The sequence below is a fragment of the Schistocerca nitens genome, chromosome 5 (assembly GCF_023898315.1).
Source record: "Schistocerca nitens isolate TAMUIC-IGC-003100 chromosome 5, iqSchNite1.1, whole genome shotgun sequence".
Classification (NCBI taxonomy): domain Eukaryota; kingdom Metazoa; phylum Arthropoda; class Insecta; order Orthoptera; family Acrididae; genus Schistocerca; species Schistocerca nitens.
The window spans coordinates 839,876,496-839,884,321 of record NC_064618.1 but is presented as its reverse complement, the minus strand read 5'-3'; positions in this window follow the sequence as shown (position 1 = coordinate 839,884,321).

The window sequence follows — 7,826 nt, the reverse complement described above, 5'->3', positions numbered from 1 at the left end:
CTCTCTGGCAGCTAAACAGCATTACATTGATACGGTTTTTATTTTGCTTCTGCGCAAGAAGTTATTTGTATGGTCAAGACAAATGAGACAATCTGTATGTATTTTATATTTAGCTCCTACTGTCTTCAGTTGAAACTGACCGCCTCTTCTTCTTGATGTACTTCCATTGAAAACCGTCCTTCCACAGACTGATGCCCCCAAAAAACAAAACTTTTACTGTTATTAACGTAACTACTTTCTCTTTACCATAGAACCACACACGCATTCACTGATACGTTCATTGAAGTACACACTTGGTGCCATCACATTAATGTGACCACCGCCTATGTTCGTCCTTAACGTGCCATAAGCATTCACAGATGGCAGATGACAGAACTAGCAGTGGAGGGTATACGAAACGTGTGTATGTGTGTGGGCGGGGGAGAGGTGCAATGTTTACATGAGCAGTACAGTCTCATACATTTTCGAACAGGTCTTGAGGAGAAGAAGTGTATTACTGAATAAAAAATATAATATGCTATTTAAACATGACGCACTACTGTTCATATCATCGTAACGAACAAATTTACAAGCAACTTTATCATCCCGATTAATATTTCCGGGTTGCTAAATAACTTTTCGTTTACATGTTTTATTAATTTGCTTCTGGACAGGATGGTATTTTCACACGGTTCAGATAAATGGGCTACGCTGTACAAAAAGAAATTGACGTTTTGATTCAAGGTGCACCAGAGCTACAGCTACACATAACGACATTCCGTATTCAAAAGAGCACCGACGAAAAACACGAATAATGCAAGCTGTAAGGCTGGTCCTAAACTATACTGGTGTGTAACACAAAAGAATGAAAATAACATTCAGATGGTTCAAATGGCTCTGAGCACTATGCGACTTAACTGCGGAGGTCATCAGTCCCCTTGGACTTAGAACTAGTTAAACCTAACTAACCTAAGGACATCACACACATCCATGCCCGAGGCAGGATTCGAACCCGTGACCGTAGCGGTCGCTCGGCTCCAGACTGTAGCGCCCAGAACCGCACGGCCACTACCGTCGGCGAAAATAACATTCGCATGATCTATCACTGCCAAGTAACAGCTCAACCATTCTGCATACCACTGCTGCAGATGACTAAAAGAAATATGCAACAAGACGATTACAAATGATGATTTTATTCAAAGACAATAATTAGTGTGAGGTCACCGAAATCTATGATGGTCCCCAGGACATTAAAAAACGGCGGGACATGGTTCTTAACAGGGTGTGTGTTCACCATGGATAACAATGCATGCCCTCCATCGTGCTCCCATGCAGACCACGGTGTTGGTAAGGGCTTGTTGTGACAGGGCGTTCCGCACTCCGTCCAAGTGCGCAGTTGACTGCTGGATGGTCGTTGGGGCAGGAGCGCCTCCGCAGTACGTCTGCCCAACGCTTCCCACAAGTGCTCGGTTGGATTTAAATCGGGGGAACGTGCAGGCCAGTCCGTTCGGCGAATGTCGTTTCGTTCCTAGAGGTCCTCCACCTGCGCTGTTCGATGGGGCCATGATGGACATTATGCGATTTTTTGGAATGAGATTAATCTGCCAGGAAGTTTCATGATGGACATTGTTCCTGGGTGTATTACGTGTTGCAACTTCTCGCCATGTGAGGTTGCGTCCAGCATTGTCGAACATGATAGTTTACGTGGTGTGGGGAGGCATAATAATGCATGAGGTTAGTGACCTCCAAACGTCTGAACTCGGTACTCCTGCAAGTGATGGTTACTCTGATACAGTACTCCTTCCCATGGTGAGTCCTTTCAAGGACACAGTCGGTCCTGACTTCATTTTTAGGGTTCCAGGACTCGGTAGGCACAAACAGTTCGTTGTGTTTTCTGTCTGTCTGACTGTCTGTCCGGCTGTTAAGACCCCTTTCTCTCAGTAAGGAGTAGAAGCGTTAACTTGAAACTTTGGTGAGGTAAATTTGGAAATTTGTGGTAAGATCTTATGGGACCAAACAGTTGTGGTCAACGGTCCCTAAGCTTATACACTACTTAATCTAACCCTATCTTACGCTAAGGACAACACACACATACCAATCCCCAAGGGAGGACTCGAACCTCCGACGGAGAGAGCCGCGCGGACCGTGACAAGGTGCCCTAGACCGCGCGGCTACCCCACGCGGCTTTTGTCAGGTGTTAAGGGCTACGATACGTTGGCGGTGCAAATATTTTAAGACTGTAAGTCAATGCATACAGAAGATGTATGTCGTATTTTTTAAACCTGCAAAATCACTCATCACATCTTATAGATGAACTATTTAATGAAGTATTTACATACACATCGGGTTTGGTGGTCTAGCGGTAAAGCGCTTTCATGGAAACCGACAGATCGCGGGATCGCGTCTCGGTCGGAATACGGGTTTCCCAGCCTGCATTTTAACTTAAGCCCGTCTCACACGGAGCAAGATTCGCTGCAAGTTTCCTTGCTGGCTCGCGCGGCGGCTACCTTGCGGGCTCCGTCGTCTGCTAGCGGGCTACCTTTCTGGGGACCTTGTAAGATTTCCAGGATAGGTCCGGTGCTATTTTTCTTGTAAGGTTCCCTGCGTGCTACCTGCGTTGGCCAATCATGAGGCGTTTCGTCTGTGACGTCAGACGCGGAAAGCTTGGGCGGGAAGCCTTTGTTGATAGTCGCTTTTCTGCTGTTGTGAGGTGCGGTAGGAAGTTCTTATAATTAATAAGTAATGGAACCCCAGTGGTCCAAGGAACCGATTGAAGCATTCATATGTACTTATAGGGAAGAACAGTGTCTGTACGTCGTGAAAAGCGCAAACTATTATAATAAACACTTGCGTGCAGAGGCACTCGAAAGAGTTGCAAATACCAATACAGGCCATTCGTATAAAATTTGCAAAGGATGTACGATCTTCTATCCTATAAAATAAAGTCGTATATAACAGTCATTATTGGTATATTTATAAAATAAACAGTAATGAAATGGTGATACTTTTCAAACAACTCTTTATGAAGCATGGAGAGCACACCTTTTCCAGCGTTTCTCCTCTTAATCCAGTTTTTCGTCTATTCTTTCTTTCTTCTTCTCTCATTAGCATGCATTTCTGCATTGTTTAGCACCAAAACAGCTAATAACGCCAGTTTGCTCTGATCATCTGTACCTGAAGCAGCCATCTTCGTTCGATCCTACATGCAGCCGATCACAACACAACTAGCTGCCGATCTTGCACCGTGGGAGAGCTTCGGCATGGAAGATAGCCGGCTCCTTTCCCTCCAAGCTGGCAGGCATGCACGCCATCTCGAAAACTTGCGGCGAAGCTTGCTCCGTGTGAGACGGGCTTTAGCCTTCACTTCTCAGTGATGTGAGAAGTCGCCAGAAACAACACATGGTTCAGATTCCACATTGTTTTAACGCATCCTTCACCTCTAAACTATGTGAGGAGTCTCGAGAAACAACACATGGTTCAAATTCCACGTTAAACTATAGGTCCCCTTTCCTCGGTTGGGTGAGTAGAGTAGGTTAGGGTGGCACAAGTGACCGAAGTCGTGACCAATTGGAAGACTTCCAGCAGGCCATTGAGCCCCATCAAATTATTATTATTATTACAATCATCCTCATCATCTATGTATAGAGCACGAGCCCTACACGCAGTTTTCTAGATTTTATTAAAGACTCCCGTTACCCGCAGTTGCGCTGAGATATAAATAGTTTTGTTATGACGGGTCGTTGTGAACAAATAAACTATTGTACATGCAGTAACGTCAGCTCACTTCTCAGTCTGTTAGCGTAAGCATAGGCCATGATGTGTGCCCCACTCTACCCTATCCCAAGTTGTCCCAGTGCATGCGCAAGACTATCCATCGCGCTACTGAAGCAAAACAATGGTTCAAATGGCTCTGAGCACTATAGGACTTAACTTCTGAGGTCATCAGTCCCCTAGAACTTAGAACTACTTAAAACTAACTAACCTAAGGACGTCACACACATCCATGCCCGAGGCAGTATTCGAACCTGCGAACGTAGCGGTCTCGCGGTTCCAGACTGTAGCGCCTAGAACCGCTCAGCCACCCCGGCCGGCTGCTACTGAAGCAGCTGTACGTTATACAAAGTATACACTATGCGACAAATTTTATAATTTTTTACATGGTTTGACTACTGACGTAAACCAAGATGTTCCATACCCCACTTCACTCGCTTGGATGTCGATTGCTTTGTTTACTTTCTATAATACCATGTGTTCTTCCTCAAAGTTCAAGCTATCTCCGTAGCAAATTTCATCGACTTATGTTTAGCGGTTTAGTCGTGAAAACGTAACAACAGAGTTACTTTCACATTTATTAATATTGGTATGGTTGTGTGGATTAAACACGTTGAGGGCTGTATACACATTGCGTTCGTATATTACTTAGAACATACTGCGAGCTAACATCCCAGAGATGTTCGGGCTCACATGCGGTTCCTTTTCGTCGAAACGTCTTAGCTCGAGCTCGTCTAGGGGTTGAACGGCAAGTGTCGCATTACACGCCCTAATTTAGACACATGTGACCCATTGGTTAAATTGTCTGGCTGATGGCAAGTTTGCGAAATTGTATGAAACATACAACGGGAATATAACATATAACAACATTAATAATAATATCCGGAGTTAAAATAACGACCCATAAATGATGTAGGCCACACAGTTGTGATTTGGTTAGAATAATGTTTATTCAGAAAAGCAAAATAATAGCGAAAGTGGTCGTATTTGGAGTTACTATTATACTCGAGCGCGTATCCATTTGACACAGTTCGATCATTCACAATCTCATCGCGAATTACAAGTCCAATACTCCACTTCGTTAACTACTCGAAAAGTTTTAGTTCACACCAGGCGCGCGGCTGCTTCCTGCTCAGAGACCAAGTCCCGCGATACCACACAACGAGAAATTTTCTGAGTCGTTTCACTTCCTGGCTATCTAAAGACCGACCGCCCGCTTGCGCGTCTCCACCAGCACTGTCCCTCTGCCGGTCCCGGGCCGCCTTTCCCGCGCGCCGAACATCCTCGCTCAACCGACTAATACAGTTCTCTTTCCTGAAGCCGCCCATCTGATTGGCTTCAGCTTATTCTACATTATTGTACATATTAACATATTTATATAATCAAAGTTTGACTTCTTTCACGTTGTAAATAAGGAACAATAATATCCATTACATAATAAAGGTTAAATTCCTTTACATACAACCAATACAATTTCCTTCTTAGCTTTGAATGTCACGGCCAGTAGCCTTGCACCAATGTGGTTTCTTGTAAATAAATAAAGAACAATAGTAACTATTATGAAATAAATTATACAACAAATATTCTATTACCTAATGATTCAATTAGGTGTCAATCTGTCATCGTTCAATGTGTTTTGTGTGGAGGAAATGATGATCTGATGCTTAAATTAAAATACTGATAATTTAAATTTACTATATGGTTTAAACAAATAAAGCTACGGAGTTGATATTTACAACATTTGTCATTTTGATGACACGTTTCTATATGAAATGTCGATCGTTAAGATCGACGAGAGTGTTCAGATTTTAGCATTCAGGTCTTCGTTAAAAAACTTGTTAATTTCACTTTAACAGTAAATCCTAAACTATTATAGATATGATCAATATTCAAGTTTTATTGGGCTCACCATGAAACCTTTTGGAGGCTGGCAGATTACTGCAGAACTAAATAGTTTTCATAAATGTTTCGCTTTATGGCCGATCTTAGATCCGCGTATTTAACACTGCTACTTCTCCCTGGCCACAAACAGCTTCTACGGGGTTTCCCTATAACGTAGGTTCTCGTCTGTCTCACTCGCACACTACAGTGCTTAGGCCTCATTCAGTGCAACAGACGCCTGTGAATTTACCCATCTTCTGGCGAATCTGCACTCTTCGTGTCACACGGTCCTAGACGACAGGTTTCATTTCACAATTCCTGAATGCTGAGTCTTTCTGCCATGTACTTAAATGAGAGTGAAATGCTCGTTAACTCACAGTACCAACCAATAAAACCATTCTGACTAACGTGGCAAAGTACAAAATTGTTGGTTTGTTGAGTTGAGAGAGGCTAGCAAACAGCTAGGTCAAAAGTTCCATTGGATTACGAGAGGATGGGGAAGGAAGTCGGTCGTGCCCTTTCAAAAGTACCATCCTGACATTTGCATGAATAGATTTAGGGAAATCATGGAAAACCTAAATCGGGATGGCCGGATGCAGGTCTGAACCGGCGTCCTCCAGAATGCGGGTCCAGTGTGCTAACCACTGCGCAACGTTAATCGCTAAAGCACAACACCTAGACAGTAAATAGCTTTTCGCAGATGTTGTTCCCTAGTTCTCATAAAATTCTTCAAATCAATAACTACCTTGTACTATAGACTTTCTTAAGTAGCCTATGTTGTTCCTCAGGCTTCAAGATATCTCCATATGAAATTTGGTCGAAATCGATTCAACAGTTTCGTCGCGCATAACTAACAGACAGAGTTCCTTTAACATTTATAAAAATTAAAACTGCATCTTTTTCTTCCTTTATTCGATTTTGATCAAGTACAACCCATACGTTGCCCCAAACTGCACTCAGGTTACTTGAGGAAATTCAGTGGATATTCGTCATGTACTTTTAGAGATTAGTGTGTTCAAACAGACAAACACACGGACAGGACGATTTTGCTGTTTTTTTATTAGCATGGATAGGGATGACAATGTGTGATCACATCGAACAAGTGGAAGAGCTGATCGAACCAGAGGACTTACGAAGAACGGACTAGCGTCCTCATTTCTCCAATTTAACCCGTTGGACAGCCGGCTCACAGCCGGTTGTCGGTTTCAAGTCCGTTACCACGTTCACGGCTGTGAGTTGGGCTGAGCAATTATGGCTTCTTCTTAGTGTGTCTTCTTTGTTAATAAATGGCATTACGTGTTATACGTCATTGGAAAGCTGAGAAATGGACATGATTAGCGGTGTATAACACTTTCGGCTTTTTTTCGATATTTTGCGAGTTATAAGCAGCCGTTTACAGGTTTTTTAAGTTTACCGCCCCCCCCCCCCCCAGAAATTGTATAGGGTGTAAGAAAGGTGATACAAGGCGTACGTCTGAGAAATGCCCTGTGGCGTTGCACATGCATGTACTTTTCCTGCTACACCATAATAACAAAGCTTCTAGGGGGGTGGGGTTGGGTTGATTTTGCGGAGGAGACCAAACTGCGAGGTCATCGGTCTCATGGGATTCGGGAAGGATGGGGAAGGAAGTCGGCCATGCCCTTTCAACGGAACATGCCGGTATGTGCCTGAAGCGATTTAGAGAAATCACGGGACACCTAAATCAGGATGGCCGGACGCGGGATAGGACCGTCGTCCTCCCGAATGCGAGTCCAGTGTCTAACCACTGCGCCACCTCGCTCGGTAAGCTTCTAAGGTTTGATAGAAGTGTGTAAGGCAAAATATGCCGATTTTCATAAATTTAAATAGTAAATGTAGGATTGACTTTGGGGAAAAATACTACAGGGTGAGGCAGTGAAACGGCACGATTTTGTAAAACCACCAAAGATTTATTTACAAGTTAAATCATAATAGTTGAACATGGATCACAAGTACAAGAGTGGAAATTAAAGATTTAACTTAAAAACAATCATTTTTTTAAATATGGTGTCAGTGAGGTGTCGTCCTTGGTTTTGCACACATTGTCTAAGCCTGAGACGAAATTGTCCCATGACGTTTCGTAGCATCTGTACTGGAATGTTGTTAATTTCCTGTCGAATTCGCTCCTTCAGGTCTTCTTTTGTTCTTGGTGGATTTTTCTGGAAGACTTTGCACTT